A 13,566-nucleotide genomic window follows, 5' to 3' on the forward strand; every position below is an offset into this window, starting at 1 on the left:
GACCTTGAATCCGAGTGGGCCATGTTCTGTGTTTCCATTGTCCAGGTGGGAGACTGAAGCGGCGGCCGTGAGGCGATCGGAGCCTGTCGGGGCGGCAAACCTCGAACCCGCTGGTGGACCTCAGTAGTGAGGGATCCCATCAAACTGAAGAAGGAGTCCTATCAGACTCCGCCCTACAGTCAGCTGACAGGTACTGGCAGGGCAAGCAGCATGCGGCTTCTTGGTGGCCGAGGCAAAAACTCGGGCAAAGGAGACGTACGGGGAGACCATGGAGAACGACTTCCTAATGGCTTCAAGGAGATTCTGGTTCACCATCCGGTGGCTGACAAGGGGAAAACAGTGCTCTGTCAGCACCGTGTACAGTGGGAGTAGGGTGCAACTGAATCCAACATTAGACATTGTAAATTGGTGGACAGAGTATTTCCACCCACCTATTTCCAGGGTTGCTGAAGCAGTCAAAAAGCTCTTCAGGTGTGGGGTCCCTAGCATGGATGAGGTCTGGCCTGGGTTCCTCAAGGCTCTGGATGTTGTAGGGCTATCCTGGCTGACACACAAGGATTGGCGTGCAGTATTGCGTGGACGCAGCAATGGACTGGACTGGCAGACTTGGGTGGTGATTCCCCTTTTTAAAAAGGGGGATAGGAGGGTGTGGTCCATCTACACTTTTCAGCCTCCCTGGTAAGGTCTACTCAGCAGCGCTGGGGAAGAGGGCCCGCTGGGTCGTTGAACTTTGGATGCAGTGGGAGCAGTGTGATTTTCGTCCTGGTTGTAAAAGGGTTCATAGAGTGGTTCACAGCCGAGTGTGAAGCCGCCGGGATACGGATAAGCACCTCCAAATCTGAGACCATGGTGCTCAACCAGAAACAGGTGGAGTGCCCTCTCTGGGTTGGGGAAGAGGTCTCTTGCCCAAGTGGAGGAGTACAAGTATCTTGGATTTTTGTTCAAGAAAGAGGGAAGGGCGGATTGATGCAGTGTCTGCAGTGATGCTAACTCTGTATCGGTCTATCGTGGTGAAGAGGGAGGTGAGTCAGAAGGCAAAGCTCTCAATTTACCAGTTGGTCTATGTTCCTACCCTCACCCATGCTCACGAGCTGTGGGTAGTGACCGAAAAAATGTTATTATAAAATGCTATTGCAAATACAAGCTGCCAGAATGAATTTTCTCTGCAGGGTGGCTGGACTCTCCCTTAGAGACAAGGTGAGAAGTTTGGCCATTCGGGAGGGGCTCAGAGTAGAGTCGGTGCTCCTCCAAATAGCGAGGAGTCAGATGAGGTGTTTCGGACATCTGGTCAGGATGCCTTCTGTAAGCCCTGGGGGAGGTATTGTTAGGATTTTGTGTCATAATTGTAATGCACTATGTTTCCATGCATTCATTGTATTTACTGTTTATTTTGATTGTAGTCCTTGTGTGACGTAAGGATACACACATCAAGAGAGGGACTTGCAAAATCCCCTCATCAAATTGTAGAATCTCCAACCTCACACCATTATTTCACTATCAGTTGCAAAGACTGTTAAAATGTAACTGCGAGACCTCATCACGTGATGCCAAGGAATGCACAACCGAGTGCTTTTCCAATGACACCCCCTGCGGGTAATCGATCGGAGCCAGGGGGTCGGAGGAAGTCCTTATCAGGTCTTCTTCCAACCCTCGACTTCGAGAGAGCGTAAAACCGGGGGGTCAGGGGAAGTTCATCAAGACTTCCTCCGACCCTCTGATCAAGAGGTATGAAATGAGCCTGATCCTTTGGTTCTGGGCCAGAACTTCTTCATCTACACATTCGACTGGACGCGTCTCAGCGGGTGTCTAGAGAAGTTGAAAGATCCTCTTGGGGTGACATTCATTCTGGGCCGGGATATCTCGTAAGTGAATTTTCCTGACTTTGAATAAACCATTCTTGCTTGATTAGTTCCTGGCTGTTGTGACGTTTTTCCCTGAATGATAATCTGAACACATCGGGTAAACAAAGTCGGGTCCCGTGGCAGGAGCCACAAAAAGGGACAGTATTCCGGGCATGTCCATTTGGGAGGTGGCAACGGGGAAGATCGAGGACATGTAGGAAAGACTATGTCTCTAGGCTAGCCTTGTAACGCTCTGGGACCCTCCCAGAAGAGCTGGACCATGAGGCGGGGGAGAGAGAAGTCTGGGCCTATCTGCTTCAGCTGCTGCCCCTTCGGCCTGACTTTGGAAAAGCAGTGAAGATGGATGGATAATTATCTAAAAGAGTTAAAAGATATAGAGCTAGTTTAAAATGTGGATACATTTATATCCATCCATCCATCCATCTTCTGCAACTTATCCTGCGCTAAGGGTCACGGGGATGCTAGACCCTATCCCACCTGTCATAGGGTGAGAGGCAGGATATACCCTGGATTAGCCGCCAGTCAGTCGTAGGGCTGAATATACTATATTTATATGTTTCATGTACAGTGGGGCCAAAATAGTATTTAGTCAGCCACCAATTGTGCAAGTTCTCCCATTTAAAAAGATGAGAGAAGCCTGTAATTTTCATCATAGGTACACTTGTACTATGAGAGACAGAATGTGAAAAAAATTCCAGAACATCACATTGTCTGATTTTTAAAGAATTTATTGCAAATTAAGGTGGAAAATAAGAATTTGGTTGCCTACAAATAAGCAAGATTTCTGTCCCTCACGGGCCTTCTTCTGTAACTTCTTTTGTAAGAGGCGCCTTAGGCACCTGTTTGAACTGGTTATCCGAATAAAAGACACTTGTCCTCAACCTAAAATAGTCACACTCCAAACTCCACTATGGCCAACACCAAAGAGCTGTCAAAGGACACCGGAAACAAAATTGTAGGCCTGCACTAAGCTGGGAAGACTGAATCTGCAATAGGTAAACAGCTTGGTGTGAGGAAATCAACTTCCATTAGAAAATGGAAGACATACCAGACCACTGATAATCTCCCTCGATCTGGGGCTCCCCACATGGGGTCAAAATGATCACAAGAACAGTGAGCAAAATCCAAGTACCACATGAGGGGACCTCATGAATGACCTGCAGAGAGTTGCGACCAAAGTAACAAAGGCTACCATCAGTATCACACAACGCCGCCAGGGACTCAGTGCCTGACGTGTCCCCCTGCTTAAGCCTGCACATGTTCAGGCCCGTCTGAAGTTGGCTAGACAGCATTTGAATGATCCAGAAGAGGAGTGGGAGAATGTCATATGGTCAGATGAAACCAAAATATAACTTTTTGGTAAACCTCAACTTGTCATGTTTGGAAGAGAAAGAATGCTGAGTTGCATCCAAATAACACCATACCTACTGTGAAGCATGGGGTTGGAAACATCATGCTTCAGGACTGTTTTTCTGCAAAGGGACCAGGACAACTGATCTGTGTAAAGTAAAGAATGAATGGGGCCATGTATCATGATGTTTTGAGTGAAAAGCTCCTTCCATCAGCAGGGGCACTGAAGATGAACACTGCAAAGTAAGGGCCAAAACACTTGTCAAAATTTTATATTTCTCTGCTTAATGCCCGCACACTGCTCCCATTGCGAAATCTCAGCCGTCGGTTGTCAGGGCTTTAAGAACAGCAGAAGACAGGTGCACCCTCAAATGCCTGGACCTTTCCAGGCACTAGTCCAAAGCTTCATTATCCTTCTTGCCCCTCAGCACTTCATGGAGAGGGGGCAACAGGTGTACTATGTGAGAGGTAGCCATGCACAAAATCCAACAAAGAAAATAAAAGTGTCTTGGTTTACAGAAAAAACCTGGATGTGGATGGGTTCCAAATTCTCACAACAGTGGAAATCACCTCCGGGAAAACAAACCCCTGTCAACCTTACTCCAAACTCTAACACACTGGCACTCTGCTGAGACTATGCAAGTATCTCCACATCCATCTTATGCCTTTCACCCCGAAGCTCTCTCCAGGAGTTTGGTTCCATTTCCAACTGCAACCATAAAATAAGGAAAGGCAAGGTGCATGGGCTATTGGAGAACAGGACAGCACAATTTGTAGCTGTTCTGTTCTGGCGAACTCTGCTTTAGCCAGTTTGGCGGTATAAAGATGGCGTCCAAATTGAAAAAAAAAACAGGGAGCCATTATTGAAATGTGATGCTCCATCCCATACTTGATGATTGTGGCAGAAAAAGCAGGAACTGCGAGGACTGGGCTTGCTGTCAACTGAGTCACTTGGGGCAAAAGGCATAGTTTGTTCTGAGACAGCTGGAACAGCTGCAGCAACTGGCTGTTGAATTTACCATTGAACAGTGGGTCTCTCAGCAATCCCCCTGCATGGTGCATGGTGGAGGAATCCAGCTCTGTTACACAGGGCAGTATTTAGTGTCATCCACTGTGATTACATGTAGGTTGCACTGAGGCATTGTGGGTCAGTTGGTAGAATGGGCTTCCCTCCGAACAGAAGGGTGGCAGTTTGATTCTTGGCTCCACCTGTCTGCACGTCAAACTGTCCTTGGGCAAGACCCTGAACACCAAGTTGCCCCTGATGGCTATCGGTGTATGTATGTGTGTGTGTGTCTAATTGGGGGGATGCTATCTTGTGTAAAGCGCTTTGAAACCTGACCTCTGAAAGAGCTCTGTAAGCTAAGACCATTTAACTGCACCTCCATTTGTTGAAGCAATTCAGCCGGATCATGCAAAAAGGAGGCAAGTGGGTAGCTTTGGTGACCCCTGAAGAAAGCAGCCAAAAGGAATAGAACACAGTCATTCAGGATCTCACAGGGAATTCCACTTTCAGATATACATACTTTATATATACTGTCATCAACCAAAAAGATAATATACTAAATTTTACAAGCTGTGAGATACTGGCCTGTCATACAAATACTATAAGGGGTAATCAGCTTACCCACAATTATCAGTGTGAAATGCAGTCTCAGAGCGGCACTGGCCCATGTCTCTCCAAGCCTGCCTTGGGGGGGCACGGAGCGATGTCTCCCTGTGCCGGTCCCAAGCCCGGATAAATGTAGAGGGTTGCGTCAGGAAGGGCATCTGGTGTAAAACTTTTGCCAAAACCAAACATGCAAGTCAACCATAACCATATCATACCGGATCGGTCGTGGACCGGGTTAACAACGGCCGCCATTGGCACTGATGACCTACAGGGTACTAATGGAAATTGGGCTACTGTGGGTCAAAGAACAAGAACAAGAAGAGGAGGAGTGCGTGTTCGTAAGCAGAGAGAGAGGAGGAAAGGAAACAGCCTGGGACTGAGAGTAGGGACTTTGAATATCAAGACTATGACAGGAAAAGGTAGAGAGTTGGTCGACATGATGCAGAGAAGGAGGCAGATATACTGTGTGTCCAGGAGACCAGGTGGAAAGGTAGTAAGGCTAGAAGCTTAGGAGCAGGCTTTAAGTTCTACTATTATGGTACTGACAAGAAGAGAAATGGAGTAAGCGTTATCTTGAAGGAGGAGTTTGTTAGGAACGTCCGAGAGGTGAAAAGAATGTCAGATAGATTTATGAGCCTGAAACAGGAAATTGAAGGGTGATGCTTAATGTTGTTGGTGGCTATGCCCCGCAGGTGGGATGTGAATTTGAAGAAAAGGAGAAGTTCTGGAATGAGTTAGATGAAGTGATGCAGAATATTCCCAGAAATGAGAGTGTGGTAATTGGTGCAGACTTCAATGGACATGTAGGTGAAGTCAATAGAGGGGATGAAGAAGTGATGGGCAGATTTGGTATACAGGATAGGAATGCAGAGGGACAGATGGTGGTAGATTTTGCCAAAAGGATGGAAATGGCTGTAGTGAACACCTTCCAGAAAAAACAGGAACATAGGGTAACTTGTAAGAGCGGAGGTAGGAGCACGCAGGTAGACTACATCTTGTATAGACAAGGTAACCTGAAAGAGATCAGTGACTGCAAAGTAGTTGTAGGTCAGAGTGTAGCCAGACAGCATAGGATGCTGGTTTGTAGGATGACTCCGGTGACAAGGAAGATGAAGAGGACAAAAGCAGAGCAGAGGACAAAGTGGTGGAAGCTGAAAAGGGAGGAGTGTTGCATGGCTTTCAGGGAGGAGTTGAGAAAGGGTCTGGGTGGTCAGGGTGAGCTTCCAGATGATTGGACAACAACAGCTAGCGTTGTCAGGGAGACAGGTAGGAGAGTACTTGGTGTGTCATCTGGAAGGAAAGTAGATAAGGAGACTTGGTGCTGGAATGAGGAGGTGCAGGAGTATATACAGAGAAAGCAGTTAGCGAAGAAGAAGTGGGACACTGAAAGTACTGAAGAGAAACAGACAGGAGTATAGGGAGATACATCGTAAGGTAAAGATAGAGGTAGCAAAGGCAAAACAAAGCGTGTACAATGACGTGTACGCTCGGTTGGATAGTAAGGAGTGAGAGAATGGTCTATACAGGTTAGCGAAACAGGTCCGGGTGATTAAGGATAGAGATGGAGATGTTTTGACAGATGCTAGAAGAGTGATGGGAAGATGGAAAGTGTACTTTGAAGAGCTGATAAATGGGGAAAATGAAAGAGAGGCAAGGGTAGAAGAGGTGACTATTGTAGACCACAAAGTAGCACAAATTAGTAAAAGTGAAGTTAGGAAGGCATTGAAGAGGATGAGGAATGGAAAAGCAGTTGGTCCTGATGATATACCCGTGGAGGTGTGGTAGTATCCAGGAGAGGCAGCGGTAGATTTTCTGACTAGATTATTCAACAGGATCTTAGAGAGTGAGAAGATGCCTGAAGAATGGAGGCAAAGTGTGATGGTGCCTATTTTTAAAAATAAAGGGGATGTGCAGAATAGCAGCAACTATAGAGGGATAAAGTTAATGAGTCATACAATGAAGTTATGGGAAAGAGTAGTGGAAACTAGACTGAGATCAGAAGTCAGCATTTGTGAACAGCAGTATGGCTTCATGCCTAGAAAGAGTACTACAAATGTAGTATTTGCGTTGAGAATGCTAATAGAGAAGTACAGAGAAAGTAAGAAGGAGCTGCATTGTGTTTTAGTAGACCTAGAAAAAGCATATGACAGGGTGCCAAGAGAGGAGCTCTGGTATTGTATGATGAGGTCTGGAGTGGCAGAGAAGTATGTTAGATTGGTGCAGGACATGTATGCTAGCTGTGAGACACTGGTATGGTGTGCTGTCGGGGTAACAGAGAAGTTCAAGGTGGAGGTGGGACTCAGCTCTGAGCCCTTTTTTGTTCGAAATGGCGATGGATAGGCTGACAGATGAGGTTAGACAGGAATCCCCATGGACCATGATGTTTGAAGATGACGTTGTGATCTGTAGTGAGAGCAGAAAACAGGTAGAGGAAAATCTAGAGAGGTGGAGCTGTGCTCTGGAAAGGAGAGGAATGAATGTTAGTCGCAGCAATACTGAATATATGTGTGTGAATGAGAAGAACTCGAGTGGAACGGTGAGGCTACTGGGAGTGGAGATCAAGAAGCTGAGAGATTTCAGTTACTTGGGGTCAACAGTCCGGAGCAACGGAGAGTGTGTAAAAGGGGTGAAGAGACGGGTCCAAGCAGGTTGGAATGGGTGGAGAAAAGTGTCAGGGGTACTATGTGGTAGAAGACTATTACAATGACAAAAAGAAAGCAGGCAGAACTAGAGGTTGCAGAGATGAAGATGTTGAGGTTCTCTTCGGGAGGGACCAGGATGGATAGGATCAGAAATGAGTCTATCAGAGGAACAGCACATGTTAGATGTTTTTGAGAGAAGGTCAGAGAAGCCAGACTGAGATGGTTCGGTCATGTACAGAGGAGGGATAGTGAATATATTGGTAGACGGATGCTGGAATTGGAGCTGCCAGGCAAGAGGTCTCGAGGAAGACCAAAGAGAAGATTTATGGATGTAGTGAGAGAGGCTATGAAGGCAGTTGGTGTGAGAGAGGAGGATACGGAGAATAGGGTTAGATGGAGAAAGTTGATTCGCTGTGGCGACCCCTGAAGGGAAAAGCCGAAAGAAGAAGAAGAAGAAGTAGAAGACAATTATCAGTGTGCAGTGTTGTGCTCAGGTGGCAAGAAGATAGTTTTGTAGGAGCCACAAAATCATAAAACATTGGGATTAGGTTTGAAACTTGAATCCAAGGTATCAGTTTTAAATTGCCTACAATTGTTCATTCATTTTAGGTGGATACAGTCCATTGGCCTCTGAACATGTTCTAGGGGTAAATCATGAATGATGCATGTGTTAGGTACCACTAGTCACATTCACATTTTGAAAAAGAGGAATATACATTATACATGAGTAGGGCAAATCTTAAACACTGAGGATAGTTTGTTTCATATTTTCATATTTAAGTCATGATTAATTGCAGATCTTTTGATGGCAATCCCGGTCAACACATTACTTAAATCTGTTATAGACGTTTCACCTCTCATCCGAGAGGCTTGTTAATTTCTAATAAGATGTTTGGACTTTTGTATAGCCAAAGTTGTGATTGTTTGAAACAAAAGAAACCTGTCTCTGGGGCTGAGGACTAGGTAGCCGTCAATGGGGCCTTGTTTAGATTCAGCAGGACATTGACCTATCCTTGCAAGTGTTTCAGAAAAACCCTGAAGGGATTTCAACAAACATTGAATACCGGTACCATTCAAGCCCCACAAGGCAACCCTGAGGCAAAGACTGGTGTACCTCAAGAACACCCAGGACTGACAACAAGAATGTTGTGTCTAATAGCGTCATAACAAGGATGTGGTGTATGCTGTCAAGTATTATGGGAATTGTGATGACTTCTTCAATGGAAAAGGGCCTTAGGCATAATCTTTTGCCCACATACAACTGTTCTGAGATCCATCCAAGACAAGACACACATGGACCAGATTCATCTACTCCCTCCAAACCAGCTTGACACATCCATTTATGAAACCAAGCCCCAGTGATTACTGCGCGATCCTCAGCCCAAGTGATATACTGGGTTTCTTTGTTTTACACATCTAAACTTCAGCTGTACAATCATCTGTTCAAATCGTAACTGAGGTGATTCCCTGAATGCATACCTTTGTTCCCCCTAACGACACCTATATTGACACAACCACTCCATTCAACCTAGTTTTTGCAAAACAACTCAGTCATTGACATAACAAGCAATCTCAACTTACACTATGCCGACTGGCAGTCGTAGGGAAATGTTATGGAAATCTTTAGAGTCGTAGCGCACTCCAGTCATCTCAGTCGTTAAGTGTGAACCGGTAGTCTTAAGTCTTAGAGCTAGTTGTCTTAAGTCTTAGTGCTGCGAAAGATCAGTCTTTTCCTAGTCTTTAGGCTGATGACATTATCATGCATTTTGATATTATCACGAGATGTCTGTGGAGGTTCTCAGTCATCCAGGTCATGGTGAAAGCTTGGTGAAATCATCTTGTCTTGGCAACTGGACTTGAATTTTTTCACCTGAAGACGTTTCGCCCCTCATCAGAGAGGCTTCTTCAGTTCTGCACTGAGAGGCCTCTTCAGTTCTGAATATTTTCACAAGTCTTAGCGTTATGTGACTGTAAAGACTGAATCAACGGATGAGGTTGATTAAAATGGAAAAACAGTAAACCTGGTAAACAAACAATTGCCAATCCTTACACATTCCCTTATACTAAGACTACGCTAAGGTTTAAGACTCTAATGACTAGTCTTAAGATGTGAGCTGAAGTGCGTTGATGGTTTTAGTAAAGTCTTTTCAAAATCTTTAGCTTTAAGTCTTTAGTCTTAAGATGCAAGGCTAGCACAAGACCAGCAATTATATAACCAAAACCTCCCCACAGTCCATAAGAACTGAAGAAGCCTCTTGGATGAGTGGTGAAATGTCTTCAAGAGGAGAAATCAAGTCGAGTTGCCACAATCACATTTTACTCGGGTATAGATGTGCAAATTGAATGTTTGGTTTCAATTTTGTGTGTGATTTCATAAATCAAAAGTCTGATAAATTAGGTATTCGCTCACCAGTGGTGGAGGAAGACGATTTATTGATCTTTACTCCTGTCCCAGTGTTAGTGGGGCATGGTGCAGTAATATGCACACCCTCTTGTTGTGTCCTCAGCACTTAGAGCTGATTGTGTTATAGTGTTATGTTGATGCACTGTCAAGCTGAAACAATCGATATTTTCTTGCACTGATAGGTATTGTCACAAGTTGCTTTTCTGTTGAATTTAAGGGCTATATTTCAACACCTTAGATGGCATGAAGTCACGCGATTGTCCAGGATGCAATATGATGGGTGAAAACCCAACCCTCACAGAAAAGAAAAGCTCGTACACACACACACACAGACACACACACACACGCACGCACGCACGCACGCACGCACGCACGCACGCACACACAAACACACAAACACACAAAACAACCTTTTTTATGCTGTGTAATGAAATGAATTGAAAAAAAATGATGACTGAAACAGCTTTAGATTTGTCATAACATAGTTACAGGTTTCTGAAGATTTCCTTTTTCTCTGGTAGTACAACTTTGTTTTCTACAATTCTATACTTGGGCCTCAAAAGATCCTTGTCAAATCTTATGGTGGCAACAGAATTTGATTTCCTCTCTTGAAGATGTTTTGCTTCTAATCCGAGAGGTCTCTTCAATTCCAAAACGGAAAAGAAGTGAAGAAATCAAGTCTAGCTGCCATGATAAGATTAGACAAGGATTTACTATGGTCTTGATGAATGACAACTTCCATAGATGTGCCTCGAAAGATATTTTTAGAAGGCAACAGGAGCAGAAGTGAGTAGCCATGTGAGGTTTGCATCTCAGGTTGCTTGCTTTCTGAAAATACCTTCAGACCCATTACACACCCCACCACTGGTGAGCTGCAAGTGCTTCTCTTCTTGTTTGCCTGGTACATTGGACAGTTTTCAAGTTTACATGTACAAATTTATGGACCTGGCTAGTCTGCTTCAACGAGTCAGACTAGGAAAAAAAGAACATCATATGAAGTACCAGGAAAAAGAAAATGTCGTAAGATCTTTTTTTTTTTTTTTACCTTATCTGCTGTTTCCTTATAACTCTATTGGTAGTTTGCCTATACACAGTTACACCACAACTCTCTTCAAGTGGTAGAGTAGTTTTCCATTACCTTTTTCCATCATACCTCCTCAATGTGGGTGGAATTGTTTAGCATGAGGAGTGAAACTGCATGTTATCTTTTTATATGCAACACTAAATCCACAAAAAATGGAAGGCATCGAGGAAACGGTGTCCTTACCGCTCAATCTGTGTCTTTTTTGTCACACACAAGGGAGAGAGCCAGAGAAGGTGAAAGACAGCAAGATGCAGCAGTGGTCATGCTAGCATGCAGTGCTCTTGTCGGTTCCTTTTAACCCTTCTAACTGGAGTACATATTAAAAAAATACCAGGTACAAGGTAATATCCCCAATGCAAGTGTAAAAAGGAACTGTGTTGAGTAGTGCTGGAACTGTGTAGTGTAACAGAGCCATATGTGAAGTTGATGTGTTAATTTTCAGGCAATGTGAGGCACAGTAGTAATTGGCCTTTACTCTGTGCTATGTTCATTATCTTGATGTGGTTTGTCCAAAGGGCTAATTAAGATTGTGAAGCAAAAGCAGGTTTTTGATTCGCAAAATAAACGAGAAATACTTATCTGTTGTTGAAGAATTTATTCTGGTGAAACTCTACTTCTAAGTCCTGGTTGAAGCCTGAACATTTTGCATCATTTCAAAAAATGAGCCTTTCACAAAATGTCACTTTTTACAAACATTAGTCTTTGTAATCAAAATATCATAACCTTATGTCCAGATACATATAGAAAAGATGATACTTCAACACCACCGAACCACACACACACGCACACACACACACACACGCGCGCGCGCACACACACACACACACACGCACACACACATACACACACACACATGCACACAAAATCTATCATCACTGGGATCTGGAAGTAGTTGATATGACATTCATGTGACACACAATAATCGACAACACACACATTGAGAAGGTAATTCTTTATGTTCTTATTATACTGTAAATTATATTTATCTACAGATATAGGTGTAATTGTAATAACATTATGTAAGTAAAAGTGTGCTTTTATACAGCATATGTCTGTGTCATTCCACTGTAATTCAGAGGCTTACATGAATGGACATTGCTACATATTCATACATATTCATTATATAGATAATATTTTGGATTTTGTCCTCCTTTGTTCTTTCATATACACCAATGGACAATTGGGAGGATAGGTAAGTACCTGGACAGGACCCATACAGGCATGAGTAAACATCCAAACCACACATAGAAAATATTAACCACTGCACCATCTTGCTTCCCAAATTCTAATTCAACATTGAAAATTGTCAACTTTGTCAACTTTTACTAGAAACCACTAAATCCAAAACAGTCAAAGGTTTGTATGGTGACATTTACTATGGAATGATTGGGGCTGTTTGTTCTAAAACTTGTCACAGTGCCGCTGAAGTTATATTTTAAGCCCTAGGCTGATCTGGTAGCTTGTTGAAGGCAAGGCAGGCAGGCAGTGTACAGATGAGGAGAGGTTGTCTTTGCACATAGGCTTACACACTTGTAAACATTAAACATTAAAATCCTCAAGAAACATGTAGGTGCTAAAGTCATGAGTCCTCTGTACAGACTAATCATATGTTTTGCAACTAGTGTGTGTCCAAGTTCAAGGAGTAGATGAGATTTTAGTTTGTCTCACTGCATTAACGTTAAAATCCAGATAGTTTAGAGCAAAGATCTGCTCAGCCATGTTTGATAATCTAACACAGCATACTTGAAAGTCCACTAAGCAACAATCCTTCAAAATGTGAAATGTTTTTTCGTGCATCGCAAGGAAGCATTTTAGCAACAATGAATGTGGCTTGTGGCTAGTTATTAGTTAGTTGTATTTTGTATGTATTGTGCGTACAAGTATGTTTTGTGGATATCTACTTATGAGGAGACAGTGATCTTCATATTAAAAAAACATTTAAAAAGTGAACTATAATGTCCTTGTTTACGATTGAAGTATTTTTACTTCAATATTTGATGAATATGCAAACAAGGGTTATTATAAATGAATCACATTCGCACACACTCACACACTGTCACCAAAGCACCCATGTGCATAAGCATACATGCTCATACATAAACAACATCTTATGTTTCTATTATACAAACTCAGTGTAGGTCAAATGGCTAAAACCCAATTACATACTATTTAGTATGATCCAAGGATGCTTATATAATTTGTATTTGATATGTTGATGTTCTCCATCATTGCTTATCGAATCAAAATGAGCAAGAAGAATCTTGGGCTCAAAAACATTAAATCAAAATTTATGATTATTTATGCCTTGCTTTTGAAGCATTAGACATATATGATATATTCATAACACGTCTTTTACGAATTCTTCGAAAAATTACAAATTGGAGTTGGACAGCTGTTTTGTTTTCTCCGACCACTCCCTGAACTCCCTGAAAGGTACCGAAAACTTTCACTTGAACTGCATGATAGAACATGTCATTATAAGTCCTCAGCAATATTGTTGCGCTTTCTGTGGTGCTTCTACATGTGTAGCAGTTGTAGTGACAAACAGGCAGTCAGGTTTAAGTCCATTGTTGGTAGTCTGCAACTGTCTGCCAGCCCTCCTATCAGATTTC

General features: G+C 43.3%; 1 protein-coding gene across 1 annotated transcript in view; it reads right to left on the minus strand.

The window, feature by feature from the left end:
* LOC147229517 (uncharacterized) overlaps positions 1-11,187 on the minus strand; it is a 37,365-nt gene extending 26,178 nt beyond the window's left edge. Inside the window, exon 1 of the mRNA XM_086155005.1 lies at positions 11,138-11,187. The gene's annotated coding sequence lies outside the window, so the exon portion shown is untranslated. The remainder of the gene's footprint in view (positions 1-11,137) is intronic.
* Between the last annotated feature and the right edge of the window lie 2,379 nt (positions 11,188-13,566).

This window comes from Fistularia commersonii, chromosome 11 (assembly GCF_037954325.1).
Source record: "Fistularia commersonii isolate RoL2024-O1a breed Wild chromosome 11, RoL_Fcom_v1.0, whole genome shotgun sequence".
Lineage (NCBI taxonomy): Eukaryota > Metazoa > Chordata > Actinopteri > Syngnathiformes > Fistulariidae > Fistularia > Fistularia commersonii.